Here is a 10,910-nt window from a genome sequence, read left to right as displayed (position 1 = left end):
ATCATGGCTTCGTTTTTGCTCTGACATGCACTGTCAACTGTAGGACCTTATTTAGACAGGTGTGTGCCTTTCCAAATTATGTCCAATCAATTTAATTTACAACAGGTGGACTCCAATCAAGATGTAGAAACATTAAGGATGAGCAATGGAAACAGGATGCACCTGAGCTCAATTTCAAGTCTCATAGCAAATGGTCTGAATAGTACCAACAGTACCAGTCAAAAGTTCAGACACACCTACTCAACTCATTCAAGGGGTTTTCTTTATTTTTACTATTTTCTACATTGTGGAATAATAGTGAACATACCAAAACTATGAAATAACAGATGGAATCATGTAGTAACCAAAAAAAAGTGTTAAACAAATCTAAATGCATTTTATATTCTTCAAAGTAGCCACCCTTTGCCTTGATTACAGCTTTGAACACTCTTGGCATTCTCTCAACCATCATCATGAGGAATCCTTTTCCAACAGTTTAAGGAGTTCCCACATATGCTGGGCACTTGTTGGCTGCTTTTCCTTCACTCTGCAATCCAACTCATCCCAAACCATCTTGTTTGGGTTGAGGTCGGGTGATTGTGGAGGTCAGGTCATTTGTTGCATCACTCCATCGCTCTCCTTGGTCAAATAGTCCTTACACAACCTGGAGGTGTGTTGGGTCATTGTCCTGTTGAAAAACAAATGATAGTGGGACTAAGTGCAAACCAGATGGGATGGTGTATCGCTGCAGAATGCTGTGGTTAAGTGTGCCTTGAAATCTAAATAAATCACTGACATCGTCACCAGCAAAGCACCCTCACACCTCCTCCATGCTTCACGGTGGGAACCACACATGCAGATATCATCCATTCACCTGCTCTGCGTCTCACAAAGACACAGCGGTTGGAACCAAAAATCTCAAATTTGGACTCAACAGACCAAAGGACAGATTTCCACCAGTCAAATGTTCATTGCTTGTGTTTCTTGGCCCAAGCAAGTCTCTTCTTCTTATTGGTATCCTTTAGTAGTGGTTTCTTTGCAGCAATTCGACCATGGAGGCCTTTTGAGATGTATCCGTTACTTTAACTCTGTGAAGCATTTATTTGGGCTGCAATCTGAGGTGCAGTTAACTATAACGAACTTATCCTCTGCAGCAGAGGTAACTCTGGGACTTCCATTCCTGTGGCGGTCCTCGTGAGAGCCAGATTAATTTTCCACATTGACTGACCTTCATGTCTTAAAGTAATGATGGACTGTTGTTTCTATTTGTTTATTTGAGCTGTTCTTGCCATAATATGGACTTGGTCTTTGACTAAATAGGGCTGTCTTCTGTATACCACCCCTACCTTGTCACAACACAACTGATTGGCTCAAACATATTAAGGAAATAAATTCCACGAATTAACAAGGCATACCTGTTAATTGAAATGCATTCCAGGTGACTACCTTATGAAGCTGGTTGAGAGAATGCCAAGAGTGTGCAAAGTTGTTATCAAGGGTGGCTACTTTGAAGAATCTAAAATATATTCTCATTTGTTTAAGACTTTTTGGGTTACTACATGATTCCATATGTATTATTTCATAGTCTACAAAGTAGAAAATAGTAAAAAATAAAGAACAACCCTAGGACTACCTGACATGACTCCTTGCTGTCCCCAGTCCACCTGGCCGTGCTGCTGCTCCAGTTTCAACTGTTCTGCCTTATTATTATTTGACCATGCTGGTCATTTCTGAACATTTGAACATCTTGGCCATGTTCTGTTATAATCTCCACCCGGCACAGCCAGAAGAGGACTGGCCACCCCACATAGCCTGGTTCCTCTCTAGGTTTCTTCCTAGGTTTTGGCCTTTCTAGGGAGTTTTTCCTAGCCACCGTGCTTCTACACCTGCATTTGCTTGCTGTTTGGGGTTTTAGGCTGGGTTTCTGTACAGCACTTTGAGATATCAGCTGATGAACGAAGGGCTATATAAATACATTTGATTTGATTTAGAATGAGTAAGTGTGTTGTAAATGTGCAAAATCATTTCTAAAAATCTGTTTTCACTTCATCATTATGAAGTATTGCGTGTAGATTGCTGAGGATTTTTATTTAATCCATTTTAGAATAAGGCTATAACGTAACAAAATGTGGAAAATGTCAAGGGGTCTGAATACTTCCCGAAGGCACTGTAAACACACAATCCATAATAGGCCTCCATCCATCACCCTCAGCAGGATCTGTAGAAATGAGAAACATACGGTTTTCAGGGATACAGAATCTTCAACCTAGCTTCCCTTTCCCCTGAAAACCGAATGTGTGAAACCCTCTCAGGCGTTTCTTTTACGCCAGCTACGTTAGGCTATCCAGCCATAGACAAAGCACTCGATCAGAGTGTAATAAATCAACATCAAAAAGCAGACATTCACACACACAAAAGCAAGCAAGCACACACACAAACATTGGGTAATACAAACAGAGATAGGGGAGCATCGTACACTGGCAAGTGTAGAGAGACTGGCAGACAGTCAATTCATCGTCTCCCCATATCATCCCTATAGTGGAGCGACAAGTCAGACAACAGCACACATGGCTGTAGACGGCTATAAAATAGGCCGTAGTACAATATCGTACCAGCCTTGCAGAGTGCTGTGCTGGCGAGCCTCAGCCTTTTCGAGCCTCCCTTGATTTTCACCAAATAAAATGTTATTGGTCACATGATCCGAATATAACAGGTGTAGAATTTACAGTGAAATGCTTACTTACTGATTTGATTTACTAACAAGCCCATTCCCAACAGCGCAGATTTAAAAAGACAAATATTTCATAAATAAAAAAGGGAAATAGTAACGCAATTAAAACAATACTGAAGCTAAATACAAGGAGTACCAGTACCGAGTCAATGTGCAGGGGTAGGAGGTAGATCAGGTAATACAGTATGTACATGTAGGTAGGGGTAAAAGTGACTAGGCAATTAGGATATATAATAAACAGAGTAGCAGCAGTTTGTGTGAAAGTGTGTCTGTGTGAGCGTGTGGGTAGAGTCTAGTGAGCGTGCATAGAGCCAGTGCAAGGGAGTAAGTGCAAAACTATTAAGATAAACAAATGAATAATAAAACGAGGTCAATGTAAATTGTCCGGGCAGCCATTTGATTAACTGTTCAGTCTTATGACTTGGGGGTAGAAGCTGCTCAGTTGCCTTCTGGTCACAGACATGGTGCTCCGGTACCGCTTGCAGTGCAGTAGAAGAGAGGAGTCTATGACTTGGATGGCTGGGCCTTCCTTTGACGCATGGTGTAGAGGTCCAGGTTGGCAGGGTGTTCTGCCCCAGTGATGTACTGGGCCGTATGCACTAACCTCTGTAGGGCCTTACAGGCGGATGATGAGCAGTTCCCACGCCAAGCAGTGATGCAGTCAGTCAAGATCGCCTCAATGGTGCAGCTACAGAACTCTTTGAGAATCTGAGGACCCATGCCAAATCTTTTCAGCCTCCTGAGGGAGACGAGGCATGCTCTCTTCACGTCTGTGTTGGTGTGTTTGGACCATGATAGGTCCTTAGTGATGTGGACACCGAGGAACTTGAAGCTCTTGACCCACTCAACTGCAGCCCCGTCAATGTGAATGGGGGTCTGTAGTCCACGATAAGCTCCTTTGTCTTGCCCACCTAGGCTGTCTCATCGTCGTCGGTAATCAGGCCTACCACCGTCACGTCGTCGGCAAACTTAATGATGGTGCTGGATTCATGCATGCAGTCGTGGGTGAACAGGAAGTATAGTATGGGACTGAACACGCGCCCCTAAGGGGCCCCCGTGTTGAATGTCAGCGTGGCGGATGTGTTGTTGCCTACCCTTACCTCCTGGGCGCAGCCTGTCAGGAAGTCCAGCTGCAGACAAAGGTGTTAATTCCCAGGGTCCTTAGCTTAGTGATGAGCTTGGATGGCCCTATTGTGTTCAATGCTGAGCTGTAGTCAATGAACAGCATTCCCACGTAGGTGTTCCTCTTGTCCAGGTGGGAAAGGGCAGTGTGGAGTGCAATAGAGATTGCGTCATCAGTGTATCTGTTGGGGCAGTGTGCGAATTGGAGAGGGTGCAGGGTTTCTGGGATGAGGGTGTTGACGTGAGCCATGACCAGCGTTTCAAAGCATTTCATGGCTACAGATGTGAGTGCTACGGGGCGGTAGTCATTTAGAGACTTTAGACCTTGGCGTTCATAGGCACAGGGACTATGGTGGTTTGCTTGAAACACGTAGGTATTACAGACTGGGTCAGAGAGAGGTTGAAATGTCAGTGACGACACTTGCTAGCTGGTCAGTGCATGCTCTAAGTAAGCGTCCTGGTAATCCGTCTGGCCCTGCGGGCTTGTTTATGTAAACCTGTTTAAAGGTCTTACATCGGCTACGGAGAGGTTTGGTCATACAGTCATCATCAAGAACAGCTATTGCTCTCACGCATGGTTCAGTGTTGCTTGCCTTGAAGGGAGCATAGAAAGCATTTAGCTCCTCTGTTATGCTCGAGTCACTGAGCAGCTCTCGGCTGAGTTTCCCTTTGTAATCCGTGATACAGTAGTTTGCAAGCACTGCCACCTTCAACGAGCGTAAGTGCTGGTATAGTTGGATTCGATCTTAGTCCTGTATTGAAGCTTTGGTTGTTTAATGGTTTGTCAGAGGGCATAGCGGGATTTCTCATAAGCGTCCTGCTCCTTGAAAGCAACAGCTATAACTGCTAGGTCAGAGCAGATCCATGGCCTCCATAATCCATGGCATCTGGTTGGGATATGTACGTATGGTCAACACTGGGACAACATCGTCGATGCACTTATCAATGAAGCCGGTGACTGACGTGGTAAACTCCTTAATGCCATCGGATGAATCCCGGAACATATTCCAGTCTGTGCTAGAGAAACAGGCCTGTAGCTTAGCATCCGTTCAAGCGGACCACTTTCGTAGTGAGCACGTCATTGGTAATTCCCGTTTGAGTTTTTGCTTGTAAGCAAGAATCAGGAGGATAGAGTTATGGTTTGATTTGCCAAATGGAGGGCAGGGGTGAGCTTTGTATGTGGCGTAAAGGTGATCTATTGATATGATGGTAGAAATTAGGTGAAAATGGATCAGTTTCCTGCATTAAAATCACTGGCCACTAGGAGCACCGCCTCTGGATGAGCATTTTCTTGTTTGCTTATGGCCCAATGAAATGTAATGTCATGTAGTATTTTAAACACTATGTAACTTATGTTGCTGGACCCCGGAAGAGTAGCTGCTGCCTAATGGGTATCCATAATAAAACACAATACAAATAATCTACAGCTTGTTGAGTGTGCTTTGTGCTGGTAAATAGACAGCTAGGAAAAATAGATGAAAAATCTCTTGGTAAATAGTATTTGCCAATACAACAGAGGGCAGAAGCGAATAATCAATGTCTTTCGCCTCAGACTCATTGAAGTAGAAACGATGGCGGAAACATTACGTACAAAAAATGTGAAAAGGAGCCTATAAAACGGCCGCCGTTTCTCTCCGGTGCCATTCTCATCCGAGTATCTGTAAGAAAAACTAAATGGTTTGGAAAAGGTGGTCTCACTACTAGTATCCACCAGTGTATGGATCTAGGCCCTCTCCTTTTCTCTCTGTACACCAAGTTACTCAGCTCCGTAATATATTCACTAGGGATGTGCATCTTTCCCTTTCAAGACGATTCGATACGCATCTAGAATACATGGGCTCCGATACATTATAATTTGAAATGATTTTGTGCGATTCGGTTTGATGCTATGCACTAACATTTGTTGCATAAACATTACATTTTCCATTTTCAATTAAAATCGGCCTCTGATGGAGCTCATGAATTGGGCCACTCTGAGCTGACTTCTCTCTGAGTGTGAGTGTGTATAAAGACTAGGCATCTACCGCCCCACTACCACTATCAGATTAGGGGGGCAATGTAGCCTGTTTTCTGTCTGAAAATCACCATGACCCACTAATTAATTTGTCATTTTTGCTGATTTAAGTGTTTGAGTAGTAATCTATTAATATTTATTGTTTACAAATTAGCTATGACATAGCCAATGACTATATAGCGCAACTTTGGATTTCACTCCGATCTCAAAATCGAATGGTTTTGACCGTTTTTACTTTAAGGAGAGATCTTCTCTCACTTCAGCCATGCAGCGCGCCTCACAAAAGTGATTGCTCGTTATGAAATTCTCAACTTTACCCTGTATACAGTGGGGCAAAAAAGTATTTAGTCAGCCACCAATTGTGCAAGTTCTCCCACTTAAAAAGATGAGGCCTGTATTTTTCATCATCCTGCAGTGCCAGACGAAAAAGAACGTATCAATTGTCACAAAACATGAGGTATTTTCGTAAGGTAGAAAGATGTGCACACAAAAAAGTGAACCAGCGATTGGTAATATTTGAATCGGTTTTCTGACAATTATGTATATCAACATTGTATTGGCCATTGAGAGCCTTCGAAGCCACCGGTCAGCAATATTGGCACTTTCCAGTAGGAGCAGTCCTCCATAGGAATTAATGGAATTCTACAGTATTTCAATTAAATGTTTCAAGGACAAAATGTATTTAAGTATTTTTTTGTTGTAGTGGGGACAGTAATCTAAAATAAAGTATACTTTGGAATTTTGGCAATGAGACCCTGTATTTACTTTACAAGAGTCAAATTAACCCCACATTTTTTTATTACAAAAAAAATACATGGGGCAAAAACAAATAGACATTAATAAATGCATTTCTTTAGATTACAAAATATTTTTGACAGTTGTGGGGGAGTGTCAAGACAGTGGATTCAACACAGCGCCCCCTATCAGACATCTGTATATACATAAATCAGGGAGACGTCAAGTACTGCAGTGCGACTGTGACTCGATGGCGCTTCGTGCACCCAATTGAATAGACGTTTATCATCCAAGCAAATATCTGACGATATAAAATGCAGCCGTCCTTGAATCGCAGCACTGGAGCATTGTGTGAGGAAACGTATGTAACATCCTGTGTCAAGGTATATTTTGCGCGAGATGAGTAACACCTGTAAGTCACTCTAGTAGGTCTCTAGGGCTATAAGCTAACACTTTCTATTTTTATCCTTTCATACGGGAAACTGTAGCACCATCCCCCGGGGCCACATTTGGTCTGGAAGGACGCACTATTGTGCCGCACCATGAGTATTTACACCTGGGCACAAATGCCCTTTATCTATTTCCCCAGAGTACAATTTTTATGTCTCTGCGTGCAGTTTGAAAGAAGTCGCTAACTAGCGCCAGCATGTTAGCAGATACCCATAGACTTCCAGTCATTGCACTGAGGCTAGTTAGGGAAAATACCTCTAACATCCGTCATACAGAGACATAAAAAATGGTATCCACAAGTCCGTCTGACTCTAGGAAAGTAGATAAAGGTCATCATTGGCAAAATCCCGAAGTATCTCTTTAAAAGGCAAAGAGGTCAGATTTGCTGGAGGTCGATACAGAAAAAATGCTTGCCTTTACGAAAACAGCACATATTCTCACGCCAGCGCATACCCCTTAGAGTACCACTTCAATCACCATAATTGACCCATATGAATTATCTTCAGAATTCACTGAGAATTATCAAGTCTCTTATTTTTGTCAATTCATCACTTCAATTTTAATAAACAATTACCTTTTCAAATGAAGATTTGCACCTTATCCGATTGTCTAGTGGCCTATCAGGGTGTAAAAACTGGATGCTTCTATAGGGGAGTCTGGTTCATACTGCATGCCTGACCTTCCTCCATCCCCAATATAGATCACCCCGAGCCCATATTTAAACTCTGGCACATTGACATACGACCATTCCCCTGTTTTGTCAAGTGGCGGCAACACTTAAAAATGTTTCCTTTTTCCTCCCAGCACGGGTGTGTCTCAGGGCAAAGCGGGCAGGAGAGAGAGACCGAGAGGGGAGGGAAAGAGGGAGACGTCAAGTACTGCAGTGCGACTGTGACTCGATGGCGCTTCGTGCACCCAATTGAATAGACGTTTATCATCCAAGCAAATATCTGACGATATAAAATGCAGCCGTCCTTGAATCGCAGCACTGGAGCATTGTGTGAGGAAACGTATGTAACATCCTGTGTCAAGGTATATTTTGCGCGAGATGAGTAACACCTGTAAGTCACTCTAGTAGGTCTCTAGGGCTATAAGCTAACACTTTCTATTTTTATCCTTTCATACGGGAAACTGTATTGTCACAGTTATTGTCTTTCAGCATTCTGCAGGCAAACAATGGAATGACAGGCCAACCCGATGAACAGAGGTTTTACCTGAAGTGATTGCTGCAGAACTTGGTCAATTGTGGCTGATTGAGGAATATCAGTCGTGCGTCTTCTTGGTCAACTAAGGAGGTCTTCTCTGAGATTGCCGTGTCCTCGGTCTTTTCGTACCCTGAAGAGAGAAGGGAAAAATAAAACACATTCAAAAGATTGAGTTTCAAAATACTAATTTCCTACATGTACAAACTGTAGTCTTTTCAGCACCAGATTTTCCCAGATAGTTTCAACCGTTTAATAGTCACCCTCTAGTCATATATTGAGTATTTGCAGTGTGCGACATAGTAAAAGGAACAAAAGTCTGTACTTTGAATAGATTTTTTTAGAATGGCTCTTCTGTGTGCTGAATCCAACCAAAGCTGCACAGGGACCATCAAGATGAAAAGGTTTGAGGTTCTCAAAGAAAAGCACTCAGAAGACTTTTGGATAAGATCACAGAAAAAAAAAGTATGACACGGTTGGTCCAGGCAGCAGAAGGCAGAGTCAAGGACAACTCTCTCACTGTTTTAGAGGCTCATCCATCCTGCATGAGCTCAGGTGGCACTGTGTGTGTGTGTGTGTGTGTCACAGAAGAGTGAATTTATGGCTAGAGAAAGTGCCTCTTACACAAAGGCCCTTCAAGGTGCCATCTTAAGGAGGATCAGACACCGCAGGTACATCTTTAACTGGCTCCTCCTAAGCTAAGTACAGACAAAAGAGCAGAGAATGACACTAAGCAAAAATACACACACAAACACGGACGTATGCAGGTAAGTGCAGTGTCAGCTACTGACTTCCATTCTTTGAACACACCTAATTAAAAATAATAAAGACAACTACAATATGTTTATTTAGTAGGATGCAGCGGTGTGTATTCATGGGTGCCAAGGGAAGCCCCAAAAACTGACTACCGTAATTGCTGGACTATTAAGCGCACCTGAATATAAATTGCACCCACTGAATTATTTAAAAAATATGTATTTTGTACATAAATAAGCCGCACATGTCTATAAGCCGCAGATGAACTTGGTCACTATCTTCCTCCTCCTGTGCACTGAAACCACTGAAGTCATCTCTTTCGGTGTCGGAGTTGAATAGCCTCAGAATTGCTTCATCCGATGTTGGATCGTTTTCCTTGTCGCTCTCGTCACTTTCATCCGGAGGCAAATACCCCGCTGAGCTCATGCTGCTCCTTCAACACGCAGCAGTCCAGCCTTTCGAAACCCGTTGATGATAGTGGATTTTTTGACAATGCTCCACGCTGTCAGGACCCACTGGCAGACTTGACCATGCATGCGGCCCGTTTTAGTGAAAGATTTCTCCCCACTTGTCATCCAAGCCTCCCACTGAACAAGGAGCGCCACCTTAAATGCACAATTTACACTGATGTCGAGTCACTGCAAATACTTTGGGCCATCTGCTTTTCTTCCCTCAAAGCTTTTGTTGTCTTTTTGCACTGAGTCAGTTCCTCACGCTGCTGTTTCCAACGTCTTATCATCGACTCATTAAAGCCAAGCTCCCGTGCAGCAGCTCTATTTCCTTTTCCAACAGCCAGATCAATCGCCTTCAGCTTGAAAGCTGCATCATATGCATTTCTCCGTGTCTTTGCCATGATGAGGGTGACAAAATTACTACCGTAATCAGAATAATGTAAATTGAGCGCGCTCAAACTTCCCGTCACATTGTGACATTATCCTTTAATCCGAAAAAAATGTGTCCAGCCTACCTGTGCCCTGCAACTCAGCATATTTGAATCTACCCATTGGGATGCTTGAGGGGGCGGGGGCGCATGAATGCCCATATGCAGAAACCGAATTGCGGCCCATTCCCACACTATTGTGTCATAACGCTAGCTATCTAAGCGGTAGTTGTAAAGTGTAGCTAATCAACTCACTTGATTAGTTTGCAAAGCTGGATAATAGACTAATAGCTAGCTAAAGTTAGCTGCGATCATTTAGCTAGCTAGCATTCTTTGCTAAAACAGGCGCCCTGTTCATAACCAAAAATAACGATATCAATCTCACAGGGATATAAATTGGGCATTTTTCTAAATTGTAGCTAACTAAGCCATGCACATAGCCGGTTATCTAGGTTGCTACTCACCCTCCACTCGGGAGCGAAGATTAGACATCGTTTTCTGCACGGACGACATCTTTCCACACAGAGCTCGATCTCTGCTTTGCTCCCGCCGGTTAACTGGCTATTTTCACGTTCTATGAATTCAGGGTCAGTCTACATTCAACGGAGTAACCTCTCTAATGCAGACGATAAACGTATACTTAAATGCTGGCACATTTATCTAGTACTAACATTCATTTTATTATGACAAACCATGTACTCGAGATTTCGTTGGTCGCCCCAGCATCTCTTTACAGACAGGGTTTGATGAATAAAGACGCTGACAACCGGTTATCTTTCACATTAACTGAAACTGGAAGGACGATGCGGCTTCACAATATGGACTGTACCATCTCAAATGCAGGGGGTAAACCGATTGCTTAATAAAATGTTTATGCCTGGCTCACATCAAATCAACAAAGAGACCATTCAAATGCCTTAGCAAAATGATTTTTAAATCTTCAGATTACTAACTAATTGAGACTATATGACATGATATAAAAATACAGAAATAATTTGTAAGGTGTATCACCCAACATAACGGATGCATTAGCGATTCCTA

The 10,910-nt window shown here is 42.9% G+C and overlaps 1 long non-coding RNA gene across 2 annotated transcripts in view; it reads right to left on the bottom strand.

Annotated features, from left to right (window-relative positions):
* The window catches only part of LOC112258360, a 15,297-nt gene extending 4,629 nt beyond the window's left edge, over positions 1–10,668 (bottom strand). Inside the window, exons 1-3 of one of the 2 annotated variants that reach the window (XR_002954736.2) lie at positions 10,334–10,668; positions 8,246–8,366; positions 1,939–2,197 (exon numbers count right to left, since the gene is read on the bottom strand). This is a non-coding gene — a long non-coding RNA (uncharacterized LOC112258360). Of the gene's footprint in view, positions 1–1,938; positions 2,198–8,245; positions 8,367–10,333 lie in introns of those variants that run through there. The other variant, XR_006084132.1, reaches the window with a different exon arrangement.
* Between the last annotated feature and the right edge of the window lie 242 nt (positions 10,669–10,910).

This window comes from Oncorhynchus tshawytscha, linkage group LG09 (assembly GCF_018296145.1).
Source record: "Oncorhynchus tshawytscha isolate Ot180627B linkage group LG09, Otsh_v2.0, whole genome shotgun sequence".
Taxonomy (NCBI): domain Eukaryota; kingdom Metazoa; phylum Chordata; class Actinopteri; order Salmoniformes; family Salmonidae; genus Oncorhynchus; species Oncorhynchus tshawytscha.
Note: the sequence above shows the minus strand (reverse complement) of the source record. Positions and strands in the feature narration are given on the sequence as shown.